Genomic DNA, 25812 nt, shown 5'->3' with positions numbered 1-25812 from the left:
ATTTGCCTTTTTTGCCACCATATTGCACTGTTGGCACATATTCAGCTTGTGATCTACAACAATTTCAAGATCCTTCTCGCTTGTAATATTGCTGAGCCAAGTATCCCCCATCTTGTAACTGTGCCTTTGGTTTCATTTTCCTAGGTGTAGAACTTGGCAAAAGCTCTGCCAACCTCGTGCTTTCAGGAGCTGAAACAAAGGCAAGAGAACATATTTAATATTCCACAAACTCCCTGAATTTGTAATGGTCAAATTCCTATTCAGAATTTTACACATTCAATATATGAATGCAGAAAACAACATCTTTAATTATGTAGGATAAATTTCTTAGCCTCCTTTCCAATACAAGAATGTCAGGTATTCGGATGAAATGACTTTTTTCTTTTATTTTGTACTGAAAGGAAGGCACTGAAATTCATTCTGTCATTTAAAAAACCCTTTTTTTAAAAAAAGGAACAGGCATCAAAATAGAATTTTGATCTCCATAATAAACTTTTAAAAGTTTGCATTTCATATTGCTTTTACAGTTAAAGTCAGTTTTATTATTAAAATGCATGTCAAGTTCCCTGCATCTGGGTTGATATTTATCCCATTATTTACTACTTTCCCCCTGTTGAAAATAATGTAGATAGAAATTGGCAAGCATGGAAACTCATAAGGAAAACCCAGGGATGGTCTTGGGAGTAGGCACCAGAGCAGGTAGGTTCCTACATCTTCAGCACAAGATGGTTTCAATAAGTTCTGCTACCTTATTGGAGAGATGTGCGAATCAGCAAAACTTTGGCTTGCCGAAATTTTCCAAATTTCATCTCAAAGCTTGTTCTGACTCTGGTCTGTATCCGATTGTGAGCTTTTCCCCTTAGTTTTGTATGAAAATCCATGACTCTTTTGTTACGTATTTTTCCAAATGTATGCATCAATTGTTCACATCTTTGAAATGTATGCATTCTTCTCCCGTTGATTAAAGCATATTTGTACTCATTATTATTTTTTGTCCACATTTTTCCAATGCATGCAAGATGCAGAAAACATTTGGGGGATGTGTGTTTCATTGCACCTCAAATGTTTTCAACAGACAGATGTCAATCACGGATTGCGTCTGAATCCCTGTTTGGTCTGGAAGATGCGAACAGGGTAAATCCTGATCAAAAACAAACTGATTTTAATTTCTCACACAACTCTACTTCATTGTCTTTTTCTTACTTGAAGTTCACATGAGATTCTTCCACTACTCAGGTAAAATACTCCCATGTTGGCACAGTTCAGATTGAACATGTGTGCACCATTTGCTGGGGAACATGGGTGGGAGGGTGCTGTTACACCATATCCTGCCTTGTTGATCCCTGGCCAATGGCTGGTTGGCCACTATGTGAACAGAGTGCTGGACTAGATGGACCCTTGGTCTGATCCAGCATCAGGGCGCTTCTTCTGTTCTTAGCATTTCCTACTCTGTTATCCATGTTTGGGAGCCCTCACTGGGTGCACATTCCTTCCGTCCTCCTTTATGCCGTGGTTGGGCAACCTCCAGCCCACAGGCCCTAATCTGGCCCATGGCGACTTGGGTTTCTCCATGAGCCCCACCCCTTCCCCAAGCTCCACCCACTGCCCTGGAGGCTACTTGGGGCTTTGGAGGGAGGCAGAGAGAGAATCTCCTTGTTATCTCGCACTGCTATCGAGGGACTTAATGGTGATTAATGTAACTTTGGTTGGAACGTGCCCATATTGTATATGATGGAGAATCAACTAATATCTATTAATAGCATTAGCTAGCATAAGTATAAGGGGGTAAGTACATTTGCCAAGACAAAAACAAAACAAAACTTGTTGTGTTTGAAATTTCCTATTTAACGTTGGGCTGCTCCAAAGTAAGTTACAATGCTAATGAGTGTACATTATTTATTCCTATCAACTTTGGCTCACACCATTAAGAAAAACAAATAATTACATTTTATATTTATTTGCAGCAGCATGCATTTACCTTTTACTCAGTGGCTTATATCAAAGTGAAGGGAGATTATGTCTCATCAAAATACATTAATCAGCTTTGCATATATTTTTTAATTAAACGTGATCGAGTGGGGGGGGAGAATAGAAAAATAGTTCTGTTCTTCCATATTTCATCCTCTTTATATTACTTGATAATTATTGTCTGTGTTATGACACAAAGCATTCAGGCTTCTTAGCAACCTGCAGGTTTTTGCTTTCCAACTGCAAAGTACACAATTAAAACCAATGTTTAATTAAACTGTATTGCTTGCAGCGGTTGTTTAATCACAAGACAATCAATGCCCGTTTCCAAAAATCTTCATAAACAAGAATCTTTTTAAGTTAATAGCATGTTGGCACAACCTCCCAAGAAATAAACTGTGCAATGTATTAATTTTTCATTTTTTTTTGGAAAGGTTTGCTCTTACTCTGCAAAAATTACCTTAAATGAATGGTGTCTGACCTAAATCGTGAATTTCCCCTACCAAACAATCTTATCCATTTTAAAGACAAACTGTTTAAAGAAAAACTTGAGGTGGAAAGATTTGTGTGTGAGAGAGGGGAAATTTAGCCAGAAGAAAAGTCTACACAACTTTATTTATTGTGGATTATGCCATCAAAGGTGTGCGCAGCACATTTGATTAGGGTGTGCACCCAGGGAATTTATTTATTTATTTTTTAAAAAATGAACATTTATTGAATACTCAGTCATAAATGACATTATTTTTATTCATTTATTTATTAAACGATGTAGACACGGATGCCGTACTCCTGACTTGCCTGCCTGTGGGAGGGCTGTTGCAGGTGGGAGGAGTAATGAGGACCGTTAGCATTGGTGGGGCTTGGTGGTGACACTGGCCGGAGGAGGGGCTTAGAGGATGATATTAGCCTTTGGGGACCCTCCTCCTGGCCTCTTTGAAGTGCAGCTCCCAGAAGAGGGGCTCCTGGAGCAGCCATAATTGAACCTGGAAATCTCTGCATACAAAGGATGTGATTTACCACCGAAGTATGGTCCCTTCCTTCCCAACATCAATGAGTGTAGGAATCAATAGGGCTTGAGATGAACCTGCTACGCTGTTCTATTATGACAGAGAATCACATATCTCAATGTATGTTCTTTACAGCCATATTGCTACAGTCTGAGTTAATATTAAGAAATGTACGGCTACAAAACACCACATTTACAAGGCAGTAAAAAGGAGCTATGTATTAAGGGGCTGTGACTTCCTTTTTTGAGTATGCAGAAATGCCTTCGATCTCAAGAGCACATCTTATATTCAGTCAGAGAGAGAGAAAGAGAGAGCACATTTTCATAGCAATACCATCCAATTTCCACCTGCTTTTAACATGCTTAATCAGGGGCATCTCTTTAATAGTTTAAACTAGATTTTTAAAAAATCTAACTAATTAATCAATTAAACGTTGCAGCCCTAGTAGCTACGTATCAAATAAATAACATTGTACTGAACCAAACTGAGGAGTTAACTCTGTCATGGCCATTTTATTCAAGAGGGCCCAGAAAAGGAAATGGGAGCTCTCATTTTTAAAAACTTTTTGTCTGTGACAGAATCTACTCAAACGCCCGTGTCCAGTTGGTTATCATCTGTCCTCTTAGCCAAGGTTGTAGCCAAAACAAGGTTGAGGTGGGCAGTTGAGTCATGCCATCCATGAAATCCTCATTTTTCTGTTGTGAAAATGTATCCCCATGCAAAGGTCAACACACTGTTTTAATATGAGGAAATGCAGAGTGTGGCGGTGGATGGGAAGCCTCAAACACTAAAAAATTAAGCTAATTGGGGTATAAATAGAGGTTGGTGACTCCAGTGTCAATGAATCCACTCCAGAAGCACCTTGGATCACTCGTTTAGAGTTCTGACTGAAACCCGGAACGGATTTATCACCCCACCAACATCGGAGCCACCAGCAAAACATTTTAAATCCATTTTAATTCAGTAAATCCTTCCTCCTTCCCCATCAGTTATCCCTGTGTGTCATGTCTTAAGTTTAAATGGTAAGCCTAAGGACAGGGTGGCCTCCTACTTATCATTGAAATCTGCCCTGAGAGCCTTTTTGGCTAAAGGGTGAGTTGCAAGTCAAGAAATAAATAGTAAAACATCTCTGCAAGTCCATAACTAGCACAACCAACTAAGCTGGAACTTTTCTCCATGGTGTAGTAGCTCCCCACACACCCGCACAGATAATATTTTATGGGGAACTTCATTCAAAAATGCCATCCTACACCTGCATTCTTAAGCACTCCAATCTACTTTACCTCCTTGAGATTCTAGCCACCTCATTCGGTTTCATGCGTAGACCAGACAAACTAACTCCACTGAAGAACATCTTGCCTGAGAAGAAATGAAAATCCTGTCTGTGGTGTATGCTTGGTGATGCAGACAAAGTACTGCACAAGGCACACAACTACTATATATAAACAATAAAGTCATTAGCCCTAAGCTAGATTGTGGTGAGTTAAACACTTCTTATACCAAACTGAATCCTTCTTGCACCAACAATATTATGATTGGATTTTCAACTTGTTTATGGGGGATAATAAGACTTTTATCTATTATTACTTCTTTTCAGTGTTTCTGAGGAAGCAACACACGAAAACAGGCATTATATACCGGTAGCCTGTTCAAAAGGTCCATATCCACTGAAGAAACTTATTAATTTGTGACTTTACACTGAAAATTCATTCTGTAACCACATTGTATTGTATTGTTTGTTGGGTTTTGAAATAATGAAGGAGACCTATACGTGTCTCAGTACTATTGATTATGACTGCTATTGTACTACATTGCAATTGTTTATAACTTTTATGTTATCTGCTAAAGATTGTTCTTGTTACAATAATGTTGATTTTTTGTTCTTATTATAAAACTTTTGGTTTGTTATAGCTGTTCACCCCGTTGTTGACGTTAACGTTTATACTATAGTAGTTGTGTGCCTTGTGCACTATTTTGTCTGCATTTGGTTTGTATCAACTACTGCCTTCTCTATTTATACACATATGCTTGGTGATGTGCATCCTCACATGCAAGTTGTTACCAGATAGCACAGTCATCCCAAGATAAGCATGCATGAATCATAGAATCAAAGAATAGTAGAGTTGGAAGGGACCTACAAGGCCATCGAGTCCAACCCCCCGCTCAATGCAGGAATCCACCCTAAAGCATACCCGACAGATGTGAACCAGCATTCAGCTGGATTCACGAATAGTTAAATTAAACACTACCTCTCATCTGATTAAACAATGAACAACATTTTTACTCATGTGCTGTAGGAGTGACAGGGACAATTTGTCTGGGAGGGGCAGTAAAAAGACAGATGGCTTTATAAATTAAAGCTGTCTTCACAGTGCTATTTCGCAAAATTAATCACTGTTGTCAGTTCAGCACATTCTGGATACAAAGTTGAAGCATGCAGAAAAAATGTACGTTTCTGTAATCTTATCATGATCTCTGTACATGCATACACACCGCCATCCTCTTCTGCTAACGTATTCGCCTCCGGTCCGTTTCTGAGGAAATATTTACCGCATAAGGTACAGAGCAAGTATGGCCAATACCATCGCCATGCCTATGAAGAAGGCAGACACTATTATTTGTTGATAGAGTAGTTAGCAACCCGTTTTCAGCTGCTCAGGGGAGTGGCAGAGAAAAAGATATGTGAATTTATTTTAACTTTTTTTACGTGGATTGGTAACTATCCATTTGATGATCCTTTGAATGTGATGATGCTCCCAAGAGAACACAGGTTGGTCAAATGGCTTGATGGTATGGATGATACGTCACTGTCAACTCCCAAATTCAGTACAGCTGCACTTAATATTAACTTCATCTATACGACTTTGATAACGCTGCGCCCGAGGCTCCTTCCCAGCGACTACATGGGAAGGAGCGGAGTTGAGGGTTTCCAGGCATATAGACATGCCTGGGGATACTAAAGGAGGTCTTAAATGCCAGAATTATGTAGCAACAAGCTCTAAAGCTTTATTTATCCTATGTGAGAACAATCTTGTATTATGTGCACCTTTTACACTGTGGTGACCTTTGGTGTCAGGGAATAAAAATGTTTGCAGAACATCCTCACCCCTTAACATGAGTGCTTCTGATCAGGGTTGCATGCCTTTACTGTATGTCAGGGACCCAAAACTTTTTGGATTTGTGGGTACATTTGGGGAATTTGACAAACTGCTGTATGTACCACTACAAAATGGCTCCCATGGAGGATGTGGCTAGTCACATAATGGTTGCTGTAGGGGAATGACTAGTCAAAAGATGTGGGGGGAGAGAAATAGCATGGCTAGAGGCTGGGAAGGAAGGGGAAATAGTAGAGGAATGAGAAATAAGGGGTAGAGGAATGAGAAAGAGTGAGGCTAGAAGCTATAACTGCAAAGCTTCGCATTTACAGATAAAAAACAAAAATTGGGGGGGAGGGAGGAACGAGCATCCAGAGGGAGGTCAGAGGGAAGAGAGGTGGTTTGGGTGCTGTGCATCCTTCTTTTCGTCCCCCTCTGGCTGCCTTGTTCCTACTCCATTCCCACCCCCCTGGTGCTCAGCGTGGCAGCAGCTGCAGCAGTGTCACTCCGCACTTGCGTTCCTTCCTGTGAGATGCTGGGAAGGAGCGCAAATGTGGGAGGCGGAGGCCTTATGGTGCCAATGCACCGCCATCAAGTCAGGGGCTTAGTAAGCTTTTTTGAGCATCATCACACAGAGGAAAATAGCATTTCCTTACCGTCGCTGCTCTGCACTTCCTCATTCTTCCCGGAGGGGAAAGAGAAAATAAACAAAGGCCATGTGGCCCATTCAGAGGCTGTTTTCATCATGACGCTTTTCCTGTACACAGCAGGACACTGTGGCACATTCCGTTTTTAAAAATAAGTCAGATTAAAAGGGGTCTATTTTGTGATGGAAAAATGAGCGGAAGGAACAGGAGGTCTGTGGGCAGGAGGCACACAGAAGGTGGGCAGGAGGTGGACATTGTCATCTGAAGGACACACGCACATCCATAAGTGGGCAGTAGCGAGCGTACGATAAACCGCTCATTTGATGAACCTCTTTATCATACACTTGGCTGCAGGCAGCGCCACACTGAACATATATTCGAGGGCAAACCTTGGCTTGCCTCTTTCTGCAACAGCTTCTATAATTCAAGGACTGAAGAATTGGACTTCCTGACCAGAATATCGCCCAGAACAACCCCCACCCCCCCAGAGGGAGTTCAAATATCCTGTACTTAACCATCCCTAGAAGGTTAGATCATTTCACGGCCTACTGCCAGGTTATACAACAATAACCCAATACAACAAGCCACAAACCAAGGGCAGGTGGGACCAAACAGCGCCATGTTAGAGGTGTTTTCAGGACTAATAATTGCTTAATGCAAAGCATACTGCGGCAGCTCCAGCAAACTAGCCAGATCATACTCTAGCGGGACAGGGTGGCGTCGGAACTGCAGGCAGGAGGCTAATCTGCTCTGAGAAGAAATTCCATGCCCTCTCCAAAAACATGGCCATCACTTTGACTCTGAACATGAAAGCAAGTGGTGTTCCCCTCACCCTCATTTCAGAGAAAAGACGTCATTAACATTTTTAATTACTTACACGATCTAATATTCCTCTCAAGTTACCTCAAAGAACAGGGTCCCCCCCACCCCCAGTGCCACCAGTCCATTAGTCAGTCAGGCACGAGATGAAAAGTCGTTATACAGCACCCTTCATAAGTGTTAACACACACTCCGTTTTAAAGTGACTGAGTTCCTTCTCCCCTTCAGTTGCTCTAGGGGGGATGTTCTAGAGTTTCAATTCTCTGGTGGTTAGAAATGTTCTGATCTCTGCCCTAAACGTACTAATTGACAGCTTATGCTCATTTATTCTAATACCTTTGCTCCCTTTTAACTCTTAAAAAAAACCACCTCTTCTTGTTGCTCAATTAGCTCTTTCATGTTTACTTCAAAAGAGCTAAATATTCAATTGTTACAACAACAACAACGAGCTTCTAACATCCCAGTTTCCTTTAATTCAAAATGAGAAATCCAGAAAAAGTTGCTCCTAAAAAAAAGTTGTTTGGACAGGGCAGTCAAACAAGGCTGGTCCTAGATAATCTGAGCACTGTACCCCAGAATTGTTCATGACTTTCCCAAGGATGTTTGGGATGTTCTCTTGAATGGCATATTACTTTATGGGTACATGCTCAGTAATTGCCCAAATGTCTTGTGTTGCTGGCATGACTGGATTCTCTCATGGTGGCTCTCTCTGGGCCCACAGAGGCCGTCAGGGCCCACATGAAGTGCCACAGGATAATTTAGCCTGGAAATAAAGGGTGAATTCTCCCCTTCTCTCTGGCAGGATCTACACCACTGCTTTAAAATGGTTTACACCAGTAGTGACAACTGTTGGGGCCCAGGATACTAGGGGTGTGCATGGACCCCTGGATCAGGCCCACTCTGCTCCATGCCGCTCTGCCCATAGTCCGCTCCTCTTCGCCGTGGAGATCCGGCTTCAAATCGGAGCTCCGCAGTGGAGGGGAGTGGCGCCAGGTAAGGCCCCCTCCCTCCTCTCCCTTACCTGCAGAGCCCGGTAAGGGACCAAGGGGGAGGGGGGCCTTACTTGCGTCCATCCACGGTCCCTCGGCTTCTTCAATTGAGCCTGTGGCTCAACCAGGAAATCTGGCCCGCGCTCAATTGAAGAAGCCGAGGGACCGCGGACGGACGCAGGTAAGGGAGAGGAGGGAGGGGGGGTTACTGGGCCCTGCCGCTGTCGCTGCATGGGCGACAGCGACAGCGGCAGGGCCCGGTAAACCCCACTTACCTTTCCGGTGGAGCTCCAGATCGAGGCGAAGGATCCGCCTTCACCTCGATCCTCTTTGCCACGCTCCGCCGGCCCCTCAATCCTCTTTGCCTCTGCTTTAAGGGGAGGCGAAGCACCCCGCTCCGCTTCTAATTCGCCGGTCCGATTAGAAGCAGAGCACATCCCTACAGGATACACTCCAGATACAGTTTTCAAACCGTTTTCAAAGTGTCATATCCTGCTGGGTGAAGATCTGCCCTATGACTTGAGCCAGTCAGGGTGAAAGGTGACCATTGGAAGGTAGAGAGTGGGGAGGCAACTGGGAGAGTATGGTGGCGGCCACCTATGAATCACCAAAGAAGAGAAAATATATTGCCTAACAAAACAGGACACCCATTTGCATCTACTTTGCCTATGCTAATTTATATGTATAGATATACTATTATTATTATTATTATTATTATTATTATTATTATTATTATTATTATTATTATTATTATTGAAATAGAAGCACAGGGCATATCAATGTAGTATGGAGGGCTGTAACCAGGTGGCTGGTGTTCATTCGTCAGTCTGCTGCCCCGGTGAGGCTGATGGGCAGCTTCAAGGCCCAGCCCTTGCTTCCAATAGTTCTTTATCTTTAAACTAAACTTGGACTGAGCAGAAGCCCTTCAAACAAGGATGGATTTGAAATAGAGGACAGCCCTGTGGGAGCCCTTCAAATAGAGGACTGTCCTCTGTAAAAGAGAACACACAGCCAGAGAACACCAACACACATTGGTGTCAATCCTCCCCTCCCTTCATGCCCTCCTTTGATGTTGGCGCAACCCTCCAACCATAACTATCAGTGCCCAAACAGACATGACTTTAGGTCCATGTCTAGTATTCCCTTTTCAGGCCTACCCAGTCGAATTTTAAGATGCCTGGCTGTTATTTTAATGATGTATTAGTTTTATATGTTTTTAATCAGTTTTATGTATTTTATAATATTTTTGTATTTGATGTTATTCCCCGTCTTGAACCAGAGGGAGAGGCAGGTAAGAATTTCTTCTTCTTCTTCTTCTTCTTCTTCTTCTTCTTCTTCTTCTTCTTCTTCTTCTTCTTCTTCTTCTTCTTCTTCTTCTTCTTCTTCTCCTCCTCCTCCTCCTCCTCCTCCTCCTCCTCCTCCTTCTCCTCCTCCTCCTCCTCCTCCTCCTCCCCTTCCCCTCCTCCTCCTCCTCCTCCTCCTCCTCCTCCTCCTCCTCCTCCTCCTCCTTCATTTTTGCTCTGCAGTAGATGCAGGGCCCCCAATTTTGATGTTAACTCCTACCCCCCCACACACACACAAGGGTCCTGGTCCAGCTGTTTCAGCTCTCACTTGTAATATCAGTGGGCAAAGGATTAATCCAGCCTCAGTTCAAAACATGACAGCTTGGAAGAGAAGGTGGCTGCCAACGGCTACTAGTCCTGATGGTTTTATGCTATCTAAAGTCTCAGAGACGATATGCTTATGTACACAAGATGCTGGAGAACACGGGCGGAAGGGTGCTGCTGTTGCCCTGCTTGAGGGTTTCCCATGGGCGGCTGGTTGGACTAGATGGACACTTGGTCTGATCCAGCATGTCTCTTCTTATGTTCTTAAGTGCATTGAATGTGTGCATCTGATTTCCCCAACCTTTAAAATCACGTGCAGACCCTTTCTTAAGCCCAGCTAGTCTCTTTAATAATTTACAGCTTATTTATCTACTTATCTTCTCTCTCTCTCTCTCTCTCTGTTAAAGAAGCTTACATAGGGCTCCCTCTGGTCTTATACAGGCACCAATCTCATCCACACATGTAACTTCAGCAATGCAATAGGTACTTCTAGACCAGCTTTCCCCAACCTGGTGCCCTCCAGATGCCTCCCAGTTATCCTAGCTGGAGGTGGAGGAGAGCGCTAGGAGTTGTAGTCCAGCACTTCTGGAGGGAACCAGGATGGGTAAGGCAGTCCTAGACTATTCACTACTGTAGATTTGGATGCATTTTAATTCACAAAGCCAATGTTTTGTAGTGGTTAGAGTGTTCGACGGAGAGTCAGGAGATCCAGATTCTAGTCCCCACTATCTCACGGGTTTGTTCTTGTGAGGATAAAATGGAGAGGAGGAGGATTATATATGCTGTCTTGGGTTCCTTGGAGGAACAATGATGGGATATAAATGTGATAAATAAATATTCTGGTGTGTAAAAAGGAAACCGATCACTATTATTATTATTATTATTATTATTATTATTATTATTATTATTATTATTATTGCAATACCAGGAAGAAAGAGTACATTGATACTAAAGACATGTCTTTCTCATCTTGTACTATTATTATATCAACCTCTTTATGTTGCATATACATGCAAAGGCCCACAAGATTTGTTATTTTAGCTGTCATCTTTTTTTCTCTCTTCTTTTTTTAAGACTATATCTTCTAGTATTTTTCCCCCTTTACGTTACAGCCTCATGATTCACTCTTGCCTGGCTACAGCACACTTTTCCACCCACATAGAAAAACATGCCAAACCTCTGAGGTTTTGCAATATTCTTTTGTAGCATTGCTTTTATCAAGCAATCAAGTCAATATTAATGTAATTTTTTTTTCCTAAAGCAAAAGCAACCTTAGCTGCCAAATGCACACAACAGCTCACTGGGTGATAAAATAAAGTATCAACAGATAGTTACACACACACACACACACACACACACACACACACACACACATCAACTGAGATATTCCCAAAGATTTGTGGCTTTCATTATTTTCATGCTAATACGTGCTGTACTCAAGCAAAGACATTCATAAGGGTCTGATCCTAAGGATCCCATCTTAAAACACGTGCATTCCACACCTTGTCATGAGAGTGAATCATAAACAAGCATGATAGTAGACCAAACCTTGCAGATTTCCTTTGTGAAGATAATCCTAAAACCATAAGGCAGGATTTTGTTATGGAATGAAGGGGATATAAATTAGGGCAAGCTGGAACTACTTACCTCATTTTGTGTTTGATTTTGTCAGTGTCAAAAAGCACCTCCTGTTTGGGGTGATTTTTAAATATTTTTTGGCATTCATTGCAACCACAGGGTGCTTAGAATCATAGAATAGTAGAGTTGGAAGGGGCCTATAATGCCACCGAGTCTAACCTCCATCTCAATGCAGGAATTCACCCTAAAGCATACCTGACAGATGGTTGTCCAGCTGCCTCTTGAAGATCTCTAGTGTGGGAGAGCCCACAACCCCCCTAGGTAACTGGTTCCATTGTCATACTCCTCTAACAGTGAGGAAGTTTTTCCTGATGTCCAGCTGGAATCTGGCTTCCTGTCACTTAAGCCCATGATTCCGTGTCCTGCAGTCTGGGATGATCGAGAAGAGATCCTGGCCCTCCTCTGTGTGACAACCTTTCAAGTATTTGAAGGGTACTATCATGTCTCCCCTCAGTCTTCTCTTCTCCAGGCTAAACATGCCCAGTTGTTTTAGTCTTTCTTCATAGGGCTTTGTTTCCAGACCTGATCATCCTGGTTGCCCTCCTCTGACCCCCCTCCAGCTTGTCTGCATCCTTCTTGAAGTGTGGTGCCCAGAACTGGACGCAATCCACAAGATTAGGCTTAACCAGGCCCAATAGAGAGGAACCAGTACCTCACATGATTTGGAAGCTATACTTCCATTAATGCAGTCCAAAATAGCATTTGCTTTTTTTGCAGATGAGGTTTTTCTTGTGCAATCACCCTGCCTTATCCACAGAACTTCATGGCAGTCCAGACAACGATGTCTTCCATTTGTAACCTCCCATGCTTTCCCACTGCTTTTTCTGTCTTTTTTCTTACCGCAGAAAATCCGTTAAGGGGAGAAAGACAGAACAGCTACACAATGCCTTTTGACTGGTAGTGTTTGGAGCCATGCATCTAGGAGTACCCTCAGTCAGATGATTTTGTTGATGGTTTCATGATGCTAAGTTAAAGAGGAAAAACAAAATCATGTGAGTTCCCACTTGCCATTGGTCTATAAGGCAATGTGGGTGAATTAGCCCAAGGACATAATAAACTTCTTTATTTATTTCATGTCATTTCATTTTTAAACTGCCCAGTAATCTAAGTTCTTTGGGTGGTGTAAAAATTGAAAAGATAAAATACATACGACAATAATGAAATAAATAAAATAAAATCATAAAACCACCAGCAGCACATCACAAAACCAAAAGTAAAACCAGCAGCATGGATAACATATTGTGAAGAAGCACTAGCAACAATTCCTAAAATGCCTGGGAAAACAAAAGGGTCTATACATGCCATGGAAAAGACCATAATGTAGGTGCCAGGTGGGCCTTTCAAGGGAGAGAATTCCACAGATGGGGTGCCACCACTGAAAAGGCCCTCTGCTGAAAATGCAAAGACGCAAAACTATATAAATAGAAGAAACTCCAGACAAGGAAACAAAATAGCACTGAACAGTATTGCACAGTATGAATGCTTGCCAAAGTATGTAGTTTTTTCAATGTGTTTGGATGTATCAAACTTATTATTTTCAAATGAAGGCCAGATCTACACCAAGCAGGATATAACACTTTGAAATGTGGTTTGAAAATGGTATATCGAATGTGTCCTGGGCTGCAACAGTTGTCAAAACTGTTTTAAAGCAGTAGTGTAGATTCTGCTCAAGTCTCCAAAATTTGGTGCAGCCTTAAAATAAACCAAGAAATTATTATTTCATAGGACAGTCAACGCATTTTCCCAAGTTATAATTCTCAGAATTCTGTGTGTGGGAGAAGCAGAGTGTTCACAACGAGGGACTGAATGGCCCTCGTGCACCTTGACTATAACATCTATGGCAGGTGCTCATTGAAGGATTTATACACGCACATTGAAAATACTTTGTGCAGCCAATAACGTAGGTCATACCTCCAGGACATTACGGAAAGCCAGCAACAACAAGCCATATCATGTCATGCATAGAAAAATCAGGAATCAGTATTGGGGTGTAGTGATTAAAGAGCATAAGATAGCAATCCTGTTCCCCCCTAGGCAGTTTCTGGACACACACATGACTGTTTGGTTTCTGGGACCGGAGGTTGAAATCAGGGCTCTGACTTTGGAGCCCAGAAAATGCGCTCCCTTCTCCCTTCCTTCCCCCTCATAGCTGACATGGTTCTCTCTGCAATGGATATGTCTTTGCACTTGGAAACAGAGTGTGGAGACAGAGAAAAGGCAGCTGTCCTAGGGGCAGAGAGGGAAAGATGCATTACACAGCTTCGTATGTGTGCCCCAGCCTCCTTCCCTCCTGCTTGGAAGTGCCACTGCTAGAAGGGCGAAATCGCCCATCTAGCGAAAATGCAGAGCAGCTGGAACACGATTTAGGAGGCTGCTGACTATCTCAATAGAATTGCACCCTAAATGTAGTAACATAAATGTAAGAAAGTAACATAAATGTAAAGAAAGCAGTAAAGCTCCTGGTGGTTTCAAGGGACAGTCAATATTTCAAAGTAGGGGTGTATGAGAATTTCGTTTTTGTTCTCCAAACAAGCAAGCATGCCCTGTTCAAAGTCTCAAACACTTTCCTGATTGCAAGCACATGTCTGCCATAAATGTCCACAAATTGCCAGACATGTCTTAGTGTTCAATTCGTGCAAATTGCCCAGTTCTATTTTGGGCAAATTTCCCCTGAAGGCTGAAGCAGCCTTGCTTTAGTGTATGGAGGAAAGTTGCACAAATTAGGAAATTTGAGCAAATTTGGAGAAAGTCGCCCAAATTTCATGTGCACTTGGTGCTTGGTTTGTGCAATTTCCCCATTTGCACAGCACAAGTAGCAACCGCAAATGTGGGCAGGAATTGTGGACAGGAATCGGGATCGAGATGAGCGACAAGACGATGTTCCAAGATACTACAAACGAGAAGGATCTTGGAATTGTTGTAGATCACAAGCTGAATATGAGGCAACAATGCAATATGGCTGCAAGAAAGGCAAATGCTATTTTGGGCTGCATTAATAGAAGTATAGCTTCCAAATCACATGAGGTACTGGTTTATTTATTTATTTATTTATTTATTTATTTCATTTCATTTCTATAGCACCCAATAGCTGAAGCTCTCTGGGCGGTTCACAAAAATTAAAACCATGAAGAGCATAACAGAACAACCAACAATCTAAAAACACAAACACAAAATACAATATAAAAAGCACAACCAGGATAAAACCACACAGCAAAAATTGATATAGGTTAAAATATGAGATTAAAACAGCAGAGTTTAAATTTAAATTAAATTAGGTGTTAAAATACTGAGAAAATAAAAAGGTCTTCAGCTGGCAACAAAAGGAAAACAATGTAGGCGCCAAGCGAACCTCTCTGGGGAGCTCGTTCCACAGCCAGGGTGCCACAGCAGAGAAAGCCCTCCTCCTAGTTCCTCTCTATTCGGCCCTGGTTAGGCCTCATCTAGAGTATTGCGTCCAGTTCTGGGCACCACACTTCAAGAAGGACGCAGACAAGCTGGAGCGTGTTCAGAAGAGGGCAACCAGGATGATCAGGGGTCTGGAAACAAAGCCCTATGAAGAGAGATTGAAAGAACTGTGCATGTTTAGCCTGGAGAAGAGAAGATTGAGGGGAGACATAATAGTACTCTTCAAATACTTAAAAGGTTGTCACACAGAGGAGGGCCAGGATCTCTTCTCGATCATCCCAGAGTGCAGGACACGGAATAACGGGCTCAAGTTACAGGAAGTCAGATTCCGGCTGGACATAGGAAAAACTTCCTCACTGTTAGAGCAGTATGACAAAGGAACCAGTTACCTAGGGAGGTTGTGGCCTCTCCTACACTAGAGGCATTCAAGAGGTAGTTGCACAACCATCTGTCAAGTATGCTGTAGGGTAGATTCCTGCATTGAGCAGGGAGTTGGACCCGATGGCCTTTTAGGCCCCTTCCAACTCTACTATTCTATGATTCTATGACTCTTGGAAATTTCGGCATCGCTCGTTCGCTCATCCCTATTTCAAAGACCAGGACTGGGGATTCCAGGCAAGGAATGAACGATTAATTCAGGGATGCCCTTACTATTAGGCAAAGTGAAGTGGCCCATCGCAGGGAGGCAGCAGTTTTTGTGCACTATTAAAAAAAAAAAGCTAATTGCCAGGTATTTAAATATTATTACATATCAACATTTTGCAGTGTGGACTGCTCCTGTGGAGTGTTCTGGCCAGCCTGCAAGCACTGCCTTCTTCCAGAGTACTACATTCTTTCCCCCTGCTTTGTGGTTCTGGTTTTCTTCTCCCAACATACAGGGCAATATCCAATGCTGCTTGCTCGCTAGCGGGACCCACTGTTAGCACCACGGGAAGCTGGTGGATCTTGCAGCAATCAGAAATGAGTCAGAAACCTTTGTTTCCAGATCAGGACAGGACAGACCAAGAGCTCCTTCACACCTTGGGAGAAATGGTGGCTAACACTGGCTACCGTTGCTTCTCTGTGGAAACTCATTCTGTTGGTTACGTTGGTTATATTCTATTTAGGCAAACATATGATTCCCATGGTTCTGTTCTTTAAATAGTATCTCCTTTCTGTGGAGTGCTTCCTCCTAGTACATGGGGGCTGTCTTCATGGCACTGGGTTGGTGCCGCCTCACTCTTCAGCCCTGCGCTTTCCCTCTCCCAGGGCACCATCAGGTAATTCCGACACCAAGGAGGGAGTGCGGGTTTTCTTGGCTGCCATCTGGGTCGCAGAGCTGCCCCCACCCTATTCCTGGTGGAAGGCAACCAATTGCTGGTTGCCTTCCACAAGGCTCCACCTCCAGGTTGACCCCAGATTGGCTGTGGAGCAACGCTACATGACAGAAGCACCATGTCGATGTCACTCCACTTGATAAAGTCAACTTTTTCAAATCAGAGCATTGCGGGGAAGCTCTGTAGTGGCTATGAAGCTGCACTTGTGTCATCTAACTAACATGGCACAGACCCACAGCCATTGTGGGGCTTTCCCCATGTATAGACTGCTCCCTGGTATACAACAACAATAACAACATCATAAACAACAACCAAGTTCCTCATCCGTTAGTAAGGGTCACTTATTAATGCACTTAGATGAAATATCAGCTGATTAGATTTATCCAGGTGATGCCATTTTTTATCGAAGAGTAGTCCAGTTACAAGAGTTTGAGTGGGGAATCCTGGCAGAACCATCTTCATTGTTCTCTCTCTATGAGAAATATTTCCAGTATTCATGCTTATGTCACTGATTTGTATCTCTTAGCTGGTAAACACCACCATTTTGTACTTTTCCAAATACTTTGGATTCTGTTTTGCAAACACATACTCTGGAGTATTCCCAAATACCAGACATAGTACTGAATGGGACTATACCACCATAGACAGGGAGAGTACTAAAACATACATCACAACCCCAGAGACTCTGCAGTGAAAGAAAGATAATTTTTGAAGACCACTAGGTCTGTGCCAGAGAATAATTCAATATCTTTGCCTCTGTGTTGGGACTTGATTGGTTTTAGTTCTAAAAAAAATTGTCTCATTTCTTGATCCTGGGAGTTTTACAGTGGCCTGGAAAGCATTTTTAAAATAATAAAATAAACCAAAATCTTTAAAATCTTTAAAAATGAAAATACAAAAATCAACAGAGCCCACGTTAGGAGGTCATATAACTAGTTTGATAACTAATGATTAAAGCTACTTCAGCTGCATCTCCAGTCTATACTCATCAGTGTCCATTGATGGTACAAAACTCTATAGCATGCCATGAAAATAATTAGCAACTTTATGGGTCTACTATAAGAGACTGGTTATTGACAATCATTTTCAGGAACTGACTTTTAGTGGGGCTAAAGTAAAGTTAGAGTACAAGTGATTGTAGAGATTGTCCTGGAAATTTCATTGCAATGTATTTAATTGGTGGGCCTACTAAACATTTGGCACGCTCTTGTCATGTTGAAGTCCTAATGAAACCAATTGCACCACAATTTCATGATAACTTAGTCCTAAACCATTACAGTCTGTCAGAGTTGCAACCAAGGTTTGCTAACAATAGGGTGATCATATGAAAAGGAGGACAGGGCTCCTCTATCTTTAACGGTTGCACAGAAAAGGGAATTTCAGCAGGTGTCATTTGTATATATGGAGAATCTGGTGAAATTCCCTCTTCATCACAGCAGTTAAAGCTGCAGGTGCCCTGCCCTCTTTTGTATTTGGTCTTGCAGCTTTAACTGTTGTGATGAAGGGGGAATTTCACCAGGTTCTCCATATATACAAATGGCACCTGCTGAAATTCCCTTTTCTATGTAACTGTTAAAGGTACAGGAGCCCTGTCCTCCTTTTCATAGGGTCACCCTAGCTAACAGTCTCTCTCTGCAACGGACTGTAATTTATAAAGTAAAATAGAATGGTTAAATATTGGATGATTAGAAGAACAGTTACATCATCATTATTCTGAGCTGTTACCTAAAATAACCTTAGGATCATACATGGAATGCCACAATCCTGTGAAGACATGTGGCATGTTTGAGAACTCTCAAGATGACAGGATCCACTACAATCCCAACAAGATACGACATGTAATTTATGTTGTTCCAGCTTATTTTAGACTATCTCTGCTCAGTCATTGATATGCATTAGCCTGAGGACTATCACGTTGAGAGAATTTAAAATTCTTGGCATGTATGAACTGGCCCTTAGTGAGACATTTAAGCTCATTTACGTAATTATTATTTTGTTGGGCAAGATGGAAAAGAGTATGAAAACCTAAGCTTGGTGAAAGAAAGAAGAAATCTCATTACCAGGTTAAATTTAAATTATTTTATAGGACAAAGCGCAGGCTGGAGAGAACAAAAGAAGTTTGCGCTCCCTGTGACGCAGCAAAGCTTTATTATTCAATTGTGCTCATTATGACTCGTGATAGCTCATTTTGAAAGGAGAGAAACTGTACGTCATGCAGCATTTTCACCCTACTTGCTGGAAAAAGACCCCGCTGCTAGACCATATCAGGAAGTCCAGTGCTTTCATAATAAATGGCAATTCTAAAGAGGCACTCAGTGTTATAGGGCATGGGTTTCAGGCAAAGAGCCAAATATGCTATGGGTGATAATGGCAGGCTAAGGTGGCATGTCATAAATCAGTGCAAAATAGCAAAAAGCTAAATGCAAGTAGTCTAATGTGTTAACATGATTTGATTTAAGCACTACCTTGTTTTACTATTTATTTATTTATTTATGTATTTATTAGAGAGCCTCATGTAGCGCAGAGTGGTAAGTGGCAGTTACTGCAGCTGAAACTCTCTCCACGGCCTGAGTTCTATCCCGGCAGAAGCTGGTTCTCAGGCGGCCGGCTCAGGTCGACTCAGCCTTTCATCCTTCCGAGGTTGGTAAAATGAGTACCCAGCTAGCTGGGGGAAAGGGAACTGCGACTGGGGAAGGCAATGGCAAACCACCCCGCTACAAAGTCTGCCAAGAAAACGTCAGCGAAAGCAGGCATCCCTCGAGGAGTCAGTAATGACTCAAGTGCTTGCACGAGAGGTTCCTTTCCTTTCTTTTCTTATTTATTAGACAATGTACATGTTAGGCCTGCAACAAAATGTTGCAGTACAGAATACTCCATTTATGGTACCACCCAGCCATGTCCTTTTCCAGGATATTCCGTTCCATGTTCCCTAAGTATGCTCAGTCCTCATTGCCCTGTTTTAGTACACACTTTATGGTTCTTGCTGTTGTTTTGGCACTTCTGCAAACCTTGGGGAACCTGCTGAAACCTCCCTCTTGCATGTGGGAGGTGTCGTTTTGGCTACTTAAAGATCCACACTCAGAGTGTTGATTTGTTATTGATATATGGTCTTCACTGCAAGGCTACTGGGGGCTCACAAAAGCACCAAGTGCAGCCCCTCTTTCTCTTTCAGAAAAGCCGGAAAAGCCATAAGAACATCATTGGCCTTAAACCTTCGTAAGCTTACTGTGTCTCAATTTTCTCTGCCTGTTAGCCCCCCTGGAGGCCTGTTCTCAGGAAGAAAGGCAAGTATTTTCCATGAATGAATATTACATCTGTATCCCACCCTTTCCCCAAGGAGCTCAGAGTGGCGGCCATGAGGCCGATCCCATTTTATCCTCACAACAACCATGTGAGATATGTCAGGCTAAGAGCTAGTGACTGACCCAAGGACACTCAGTGAGATTCACAGCTGAGCAGAATTTGAACCCTGATCTGCCTGCTCTAGATCTAGTCTTCTATCCATTACCCACACTGGCTTTCCATTTTATTTTAATACAAATGAAGAGTAAGTTGAAAGTGTTTGACAGTCATCCCCAGACCTTGGCACTCACCAACCAAAACATTGAAAGGCAGGAGCAGGCTTAATTCTTATTGAGCTATTAATCAGAATAATCTCTGCATGCTTTGTTTTATAAACTGAAAATTAAGGAAAGAGGCCTGAAATACCCACTGAGAGAACCAGTCTGCCGGTGCCCCTATGGCTGAAGAAAATGGAAATGAATAGCTGCACATTTAATTGGCCCCAAGCATTGGATTGACTGGAATATGTATGTATATATTTGTATAGGTGAAAGACCCAGCAATGGAAGTGAAGCAAATAATGCAATATTAGCCTTGGTTTGCAGACCGGATTGTGAATATTATGACTCATTCTTAGATCTGAATGCACATATGTATAAGGGAAAGTTCATTCACAGAGTCAGTTTCGAGGATGGCAAACATGCTGGCTGGCTTATCATCGCCTAGTTTGTCTACCTGGTTGGATAATTGCCTGAGGCGATAAGTAAGGCGATAAAAGAGAATGATATTCCTGATAGCTGCTCCGCACCTTTAGATAATCGAGCAATATCTGCAATTCTAATATGTTGTTATCATACAGAAACCAGTTCAAGAGGCTCCAATCTCTTGATCATTCCAACATTGCTCCCCTCCTGCTCACACCTGGGCTGGATACCCTGAGAACTGTATTGGAGATGATCTCACTAAGCTGAATGGCTTCTCACTAGAGTTGCCAGCTGACCTCCACCTGATCTCCAGAAATCCACAAGTGTAGCTTTTAATGGCATGAGCATCATCATCAACATCATCATCATCATCATCATCTACTAGTACTTGCAGAACGATCCAGGAGCAGTTCTATGATTTCCAGTACGATTACTTGCCAGAAAGAAGGCTCAAAATGATAACATTCAGCTGCAATCCTAAACACACTTACTAGGAAGTAAGCCTCATTGGATGCTATGTGGCTTGCTTCTGAGTAAACGTACATTGGATTGGAATCATGATACTTCCAAGATAGACCGGTAAAGTGAAATGGCAAACATAAAAATGATCTGCAGTTTCTGTTCAGCAAATTACCTGCTCCTTTCATTTCCTCCAAAGACTGAGACATATGCAAGGCAGGAAGCTCATTATAAGAACAGCTTTCAAAAATAACATGTTTGAAAAGTGAGTACACGAAACAGGGTTGAAAAGCTTGTTCGGAAAGCCTGACATGCTTCCATTTGAGCTGGAGGGGTCCTTTTTGTGTCGAGAGCGACTGGAAATGCAGAGAGACGTGATATTCACTTCCATGTCAGTCAAACCTCTTCAAATTAGCACAGATGGCATCATTCCTTTTAAAATAAGCTTATTCTGAGTCACTGGGATTGGTTGTATGTGTGGGCAAATGAACCTTGACTAATGGTAGATGTCACATTTAACCCGTGGGAGTTGTAGCCCTGGTTAAGGAAAGCGGATTTAAATGGTCGTTGTACGGGGGTTGCAACCACGGCACAATCATTGCTTCATAACTTATCTTGCAAGCAAAGAAAATGCCGGGATGCTGTAGCCATGGCCCTTATTCCCACCATGTGCATCAATAGTCTAGCAGATGTAGAGCACAACTTTATACCCGACCTGGAACATGAGACCCACCTTCTTTTGTTTTTTCTGGATGTCTTTTTCATTCTCCATTTCCACCCCTCTTTTCCACCTCTTCTCTCTCTCAATCTCTTTGGGTATGTCTACACCATGCCTTATCCCCCGGATCGCCCCAGGATCATCCCTGTGCATCCACATGATGCACAGGGGATCCCGGGGGCAGGCAGGGATGATCCCTCCATTTCCTTGAGATTACCTGGATGGGTTTTAGCCCAATTTTTCCTGCGGTCTCAGAATCATCCTGAGACTGCAGGAGGTGTGGGCAGCTCTCCCGGTTTCGTCCCAGTTCCTTGCGAGTAAATGCAAAGAGCCGGGCACAGGGCATAGAGCTCTTTAGGTGCTCTGTGCCGATCAGGGGTGGGGTGGGGTGGGGTGGGGGGAGCATGATCATTTTTTTGAAAAAAAAACCTGACCTTTTCATTAGAGCGCTTGCGCGCTCATCTTCAATAAAAAAAATGGCAGGCACAACATCCTCCTTCCTCCTGGGACATCAAGCACCATGTGTGGACTGAGTGGGAGGATCTTGCGATCAGCCTATCGCAAGATCCTTCCCCCTCTACTGGGAGGTGGAGATGTACCCTTTCTCTCAATCATGGTAGCATTCTTGGGGGCTGTCTGTACATCTTCTAAGCTCTGCAGTAGCAGCGCAGTGGCACTGGGTCAGTTATACAATGCGGCCACTGAGTCACAGCCACCGCGAGGCTTTTCATCAAAGCTGCGCAGTAAAAAAAAAAGTCAGGAACTTACCCCAACTTTTTTCTTCAAAGTGAGGTCACCACGGCCCTTCCGCTATGTAACCTTGCTCCAGGGTCGATCCGGGGGTGGATGGCAACCCTTGATTGGTTGCTGGAAGCCAGACACAGGGTAGGGTTGTGTTAATGAACTTCTCTGATGCTGCATTAATTCACCCCAATTTATATACGAAACTGCGCATTTGCAGAGGGAGCTTTCATCCTTTACTTTGCTGATGCACAGCCCCACACCTGGAAGTATATTTTTCCAGGGTTGAGGGATAGCTAGCTCTGCGGTATAACACTGAAGGAGCAGTGCCGATTTCATCATACTTCGGAGAACAAGAGCAATGTGCTTTCCTCATGTGCTGGTCAGGATGAAGCCCTGGTGTAGCCCAGTTTCAATCACAGCTCAAGCCGCTTGTAGGTCAGTCACAAGGCACCTGCACGTTTAAACATCCATCCAGGGCTGGCGTCAAGGCTAAACATTCTTGGGACCTGCCAAGGACAAGAGCCACTTGGACTTGCTCCTCCACTTCACCATGGCAACCTGTTTCTTCACCTGCCTCTTGCTCTGGCCCAGACAATGGAGGTGGTGAGGAGGAGGTGAAGGAGATGCCATTGCCTACTTGCTCCCTGGCTTTCTGCCTGTCAAGCAAGTGGTAGCAATGATGAGGAAGAGGACAAGGAGCAATTGCAGATGGTGACAAGGGTGGTGAGAAGAAGGCAGAATCACTGAGGGTGAGCCACTGAGGATGTCTTGCCCAAGGGCCCTCAAAAACCTGGAGCCAGCTCTGCATTTATCCTTCACCTTTATTTATTTAGTCTAAAAGACTGCTCTTGGAAATTTGAGCGAAAGTATACCGATGATGCTACAGGCGCTGGCTTATCAACGCTGTGCACAATTAGCACTTTGCCATTTAAACTTTTTCTCCTTAAAGTTTCTTCAGTGCTTGTCTCAGCAGAGAAAAAGGCAAGTCTGAACTGAATGCGGCAAGGTGACTTTCAAAGTGATCCTACCGCTTTATATACATTGCATCTGTCCTCGTCCTTTATAAGGAGGCAGGCTTAAGTGGTTGAATTTCTGATTCCATGAATGTCAGGGTGCTTCCAGTTGGGACTTTCACTGAGTAATCACCCCGCCTCATTCACAATTTTTTAAGGTAGAGGGACGTTCCAGATGACATTGCCTTCCCGTGTCTTCCTAACGCTTCTTCCATCTTTTTTATTACTGTGGGAAATCCATTTAGGGCAAGAAAGACAGAATAGCTGCACAATGTCTTCTGATTGTTTGCGTGAGGATCCCTCTGTTTGGAAGCCCCTTTGGACATTCTAGCAGTGCTTGAGAAGCAGCTTTGTGCTGTTTCAAAAGCTGTAATGGAAAGCGATCCCTGGTGCAAAAATTGGACAGGCTCAGACTTTGCCAGGTTAAGTGCAAACCTCTTTGCGTAATTATTTTAAAGGTGCAATGAATAATCCTGAGAACTTGGGAAGCAGTCAGGCCAATGGCATGCATACAGAATCAATTTAACCTTGGGTTTTCCAGCAGAGTTCTTCCTGTTACACTACTACTTACAGCCACAACCAGCTTTCCCAGGCCAATTCAGCAACCTCAGACGTGTTTTGCCACGTTGAGATTTTTCTTCTTCTTCTTCTTCTTCTTCTTCTTCTTCTTCTTCTTCTTCTTCTTCTTCTTCTTTCTTTTTCCATGTACAGCACTCTTGGTACAACTTGGCATCACTTCAAACCACCCATACATTGAATGGATGAAAAGATCAAATTAGAGGGAAAATTTCCCTCTATTTATCCTCAAGAGAAAAAACAAACAAACACTCAGTTGCACAGGTAGGCACGCCCAGGCCTTATGGCTTGTCCTTGGTGTCCAAAGACTTAGAACAGCCTTTCTCAATCTGGTACCCTCCAGATGTCTTGGACTACAGCTCCCATTATTCCCAGCCAACATGCCCATGGAACACAAGCAACAAGAACATCTATGGATTACAAGTTGGCCTTTGAAATGGGGGACCCATCTTCAAGGCTGACTGATACCATGGTCAAATTCTGGGGCCCTGGATAAGTTCTCTTTTGCCACCGGTTCCTTGCCCATGAAAATTACCTACCTGATTGGGTTGTTGTGTGAGCAAACACAATACAGTCTATAAATTGCATTTTAAACATGCTGCATAAATCAGGGGTGAGCAGGAGGTACAGTGGGATCTACAGATAGATCTCTGGGTGATTTGCAGTAGATCTCCAAGGGTTTCTGAGAGTTGCAAGGGAAAAGAATCTCTGGCTAATCTCAGCCTCAGTGTTCCTCATCAGTAAAATAGGAATGCTAATTGGTTGCTTTTGGCTTGGTTTCGTTCAGCTCTGCTGGCCAGTTTTAGAGTGTTGTGGTAGAATCTCTGATTTCTTGTAACTCACAAAATAGATTTGTACATGTGCCAATGTATGGTGCATGGAGTGATTCAGTGCCCCCTGTGCCACCATTCTGTGTCAGGGTCCAATGGATAGACCTCAGTGTTCTAGTGAAAGTCAAAAAAGATGCTATAAATCTGAAGTTTGCCTGTCCCTGATATAAATGATCAGTAGAAGTACCTGAACTTCTTTACTTTTAAGAAAGACTGAAATCTTCATTTATTTCTTTTAAGTCTCTCTGTGGTGGGATGACTCCCATGACTGGAATATAGCAATTGAAGGATATAACTTGTTCAAAAAGAACAGAAGAAATAGAAAGGGAGGTGGAGTTGCACTATATGTTAAAAATACCTATCCCTGCACAGAAATACAGGCGGATGAGATTGGGAGCCCCGTCGAGAGCGTCTGGATTAAAATAAATGGGGCTAGGAATAAAAAGAATATGATAATCGGAGTCTACTACCGACCACCCAATCAAGGAGAAGACGAGGACGAAACTTTTGAGAAACAAATTGCCAGTGTTTCAAGGAAGTGTGATGTAGTAGTGATGGGGGACTTCAATTACCCTGATATCTGTTGGGAGACCATTACTGCCAAAAGCGGCCCTTCCAAGAAATTCCTGACATGTATGGGTGATAACTTTCTCCTACAGAAAGTGGTGGAAGGAACTAGAGGGTCAGCAATCCTTGACTTGTTATTGACCAATAGGGATGACTTAGTGGATAAAGTGGCAGTTACGGGAACTCTGGGGGAAAGTGACCACGTCATACTTGAATTCTTGATTATGAAGGAGACAAAAGTCGAGCGTAGCCATACACGTACTCTGGATTTTAGGAAAGCTGATTTTAATAAACTCAGAACTATAATAAGTAAGGTCCCGTGGCAAGGGAGCCTAAAAAGAAAAGGAGTGCAGGATGGGTGGGAGTATCTAAAAAATGAAATTTTAAAGGCACAGTTACAAACAATTCCAACAAGGAGAAAAGATAGA

Source organism: Elgaria multicarinata, chromosome 5 (genome assembly GCF_023053635.1).
Source record: "Elgaria multicarinata webbii isolate HBS135686 ecotype San Diego chromosome 5, rElgMul1.1.pri, whole genome shotgun sequence".
Classification (NCBI taxonomy): Eukaryota; Metazoa; Chordata; class Lepidosauria; order Squamata; family Anguidae; genus Elgaria; species Elgaria multicarinata.
Note: the sequence above shows the minus strand (reverse complement) of the source record.